This window comes from Taudactylus pleione, unplaced genomic scaffold (assembly GCF_031769625.1).
Source record: "Taudactylus pleione unplaced genomic scaffold, aTauple2 ptg001381l, whole genome shotgun sequence".
NCBI lineage: Eukaryota > Metazoa > Chordata > Amphibia > Anura > Myobatrachidae > Taudactylus > Taudactylus pleione.
In genome coordinates, this window is record NW_028285781.1 from 346827 (window position 1) to 350907 (window position 4081).

The following is a 4081-nucleotide window of genomic DNA, read 5'->3' on the forward strand; positions in this document are numbered from 1 at the left end:
TCCACTCCCCCGATCACAAGCACCTTCCCCTGTTACCACCCACAAACGCCTAATCCTGTCACTCAAACTAACGACCTGGCTGTGTTCAAGGAGAGAGACATTTCTGATTGTTACAGCTAGTTTGCGCACGCGCATTGCAAACTTTACGCATGCGCAGTTTAGCGAACATCGGTGGCGTATGACCGTGCGGCCGCAACGACCGACTCTGAATGAGGTCCTTAGTCTCTTCCTCAAAGCCCGATCATGTCATACACACAGAGGAATCAGAGCAGGCTTTCCTTAATATTAAGGATAGTCTGACAAGAGCACCTGCATTGGGAATACTTGATTATGAAAAACCTTTTGATTTGTATTGTACGGAAGCTGATGGTTGTGCTGCAGGTGTCCTCACACAAAAACATGGTGATGCCAGTAGGCCCATAGCATACTACAGTGCACAATTGGACACTGTGGCAAGAACACTCCCAACGTATTTAAGAAGTGTAGCAGCAACTGCTCTATTGGTCAGTAAGAGTGAGGATGTGGTACTAGGCCATGACAGGATAGTCTATACTCCCCATGCTGTATCTGCTTTGCTAAATTATGCCCAAACCAGACATGTCTCCTCAGCTAGATTCTCAAAATGGGAACTAGCCTTAATAGCACCTGCAAACATCACCATCAAAAGGTGCAGTACGTTAAATCCAGCTACGTATTTACCATATGTGCAACATGATGCACAAGGGGTGGAGAGAGGTGAGTCACTGGCGAAAGGTGAGTTCTGCAGGTATATTGATGCACATGATTGTATGGAATATCTGAATCAAACCTTTACTGCAAGACCTGACATATGGGATACATCTTTAGAAAATATGGATGTGACATTTTACATGGATGGGAGTTGTCATAGACAAACTGACACTGGAGAGTTGTGTACAGGTTATGTTGTGGTAAATGAAGAGGTCGTCATAGAGGCCGAACCTTTAGGCCCACCACACTCGGCCCAAGTGGCGGAACTGGTGGCACTAAAGAGGGCGTGTGAATTAACGGAAGGTAAATCTGCTAATATCTACACTGACTCTAGGTACGCCTTCGGGGTAGTACACGATTTTGGCGCTCTATGGTGTCTGAGAAAATTTATGACAGCAGCAGGCACACCAATTGCACATTCCAGACGTATAAAAGGACTACTGACAGCAATCCAATTGCCTAAGACAGTGGCAGTAATTAAGTGTAAAGCCCATACATGTGAGGATGATCCGGTGTCACTGGGCAACAACAGGGCAGACGAAGCTGCAAAATGGGCAGCGGGGTTAAAAGTGAATGTACCAACTGAGCAAATGATGACTTTTCAAACGACTGACATGCTGAAATTAATTGAGTTGCAAAATTTGTGTTCCATTCAGTAAAACGCAGTCTGGAGGTCCAAGGGATGTGGGCAAGAGTCTTCTGGACTCTGGAGAGATGGACAAGGTAAGCCAGTGGTTCCCAAGGTGTACTACCCAAGCCTGGCTGGGGCAGAGCACGGTCTGACTCATTTGGGAAAGCAAGGTATGTGCAAATTGGTGAGAGCATACTGGTGCGCACCGGGTTTTTCTTCTCAAGCGGAACAGAGAGCAATGTCCTGTCTGACCTGCTTGAGGAAAAACATTGGGAAACCGATCCCTACCGAACCATCCCACATTTCTCCGACTGACGGACCTTTTCAGGTAATACAAATTTATTTCATCCAATTACCACCCTGTAGGAATCTCAAGTATGTATTAGTGTGCACTGATGTGTTTTCTAATTGGGTTGACGCATACCCAGCTGCCACTAATACTGCTGCATTTACTGCCAAGAAAATTGTTCAGGAGTTTGTATGGAGATACGGTATCCCTACAATTATTGAAAGTGATAGGGGTACTCATTTCACACGTGATGTTTTCCAAAATATGTGTAAGCTGATGGGTATTAATAGTCGACTTCATACCCCTACCGACCACAAGCCAGCGCCAAGGTGGAGAGGATGAACGGAACTATTAAAAACAAATTGAGTAAAATCATGTTGGAAACTGGACTAGGTTGGCCAGAAGCACTACCACTTGTCCTTCATAGTATCAGGACAACTCCTAGGCCTCCTCTTAATTTGTCCCCCTTTGAAATACTGTTTGGTAGACAACCTCATTTGATTATAAGTCTGCAGGAAGATTTGAAAGGTAACAACGAGGTAACTGTAAGGTATCTTATATCAATGAGTAAACAGTTAAAACAGCAACAGCAGAAACTGAAATTGTTGTCACATGATATGCCTGAAACAAACTGTCATGATGTTGAACCTGGAGAATATGTTATGATCAGAAATTTCTTGCGTTCAGGTTGTTTGACAGATCGGTGGGAAGGTCCGTATCAGGTGTTGTTGACGAGTACCACATCTTTGAAGGTGGCGGAGAGAGATACCTGGGTCCATTCCACTCACTGTAAGAAGGTCAACCAACCGGTGGAGAAACAAGGCGGAGACAAGGCAGATAACGTGGACCTATCGATCGCGAGCTTGTTCTGGGAGGGTTAAAAGGTTGCAGTGAGATATCAGAGCTAAAGAAATTTGCAGATTCTTGCTACGGCAATGGACTGGTCTGCTGTGTTCATTTTAAGGATACTGAATTTGAACCTCTATACGCTCCTACCTATACCTCCTAAAACCTGCCTATAAACCTCTAAAATTGACGCTATTTGCGTATGCAGTCATACCGTAAAATAAAGACTTTAGACCTTGAACATGTGTTTCCAAAGCACAAAGTATTATTCAAGTAAAGTACAATCAGTTACACACTGTGATCTAAGTACAATTTAGTGCAAAGAATTATACAGACCCAAGATACAGTTATACATACGCACGCACTCTGGACCAGATACCGGCATCAGCAAGAAACCTCCGTCAATCAGCAAGAAGACTCCAGACTGGGGTCACAACACATACATCTATACCCTTACAGAAACAGAAAACACAATAGAAAGGTTTGTTGCTGATCCCATTGGTTCCCCATCACAGTGCGTTTGTTACAGGACATTTAACAGGTTGATTCAAATGGACACAGAACAGCCTCTAACAGCTTGTTGCCTCCTCTATTCCCCCTGCATGCAAATCTAGGCTGTTGGTTTCACAAAATACATTTTGGTGCGTTATATCTCTACGGTCCATAAGTTGAGAATGCATGTTGCGATCTTCACACCGATGATACCGGAAAGCTGTGGAGAAAGTGCAGATCACTATAATACCAAACATGGCTTACTTATCACGTATTAAACCTTAGATAGCAAAATAGCCTTTATTTCACAGCATTTGTAATAAATGAATACAACTTAGATCTTATACTTTAAAGCTATGGAACCTTTTAAGTGAGTGTGCATTATGTAAGTATTAGGGGTTTGGGAAAAGACGCTAGTTAGGTTTATCTGATTTGGGGCAGATGTGCACGCATGCAGCTAATAAACAGCGTTCGCATGCAGGATATTGTGCATTCGCTAATGTGCGTCATGTTAACAGCGCAACTGCATAATGTGCGATGTTTATGCATGTGATTTTATTTGATGGATTTAATATATATATATATATATATATCATTTCTTACTAACATTTTTTTAAACTGCAATGCAAATGTGTTATGGGCAGAGAGCTTCACTCTCAAACAGAGTGGAGACCCCCAACGGTGCTGGTGCCAGCCTGTCTGAAAGTGAGTTTAAAAGAGCAGATTTCTTACCATTGTTCATTCAGTCAAATTAAAGTGTCTGGGCCATATTACAATTGCCACAGCTACTCCTGTCCACATGTGGGGTCTCTCCCTTTACATGCAAAAACACCCACAGTTCCTGGTGTATTGTTTTTTTCTAATTCCTATTCTCAGGAAGCTGTTTTTCTAGTTGCTAACTGATAATGTGTTTGTTTTGGTATATTACTATGCAAGGTTGTCCCCAGAATGGGCCTGTCATGGCTTCTAAAGGGATTACCAAAACATTGCCATCTGTACTTAGCTCGTGAGTTGTAACTTAAAATGGCGTTGTGCAAATTCTTATTTTTAAGATGGAGTCTGGTTTCCATTCACAAGATGGCGTCGCTCCAAGC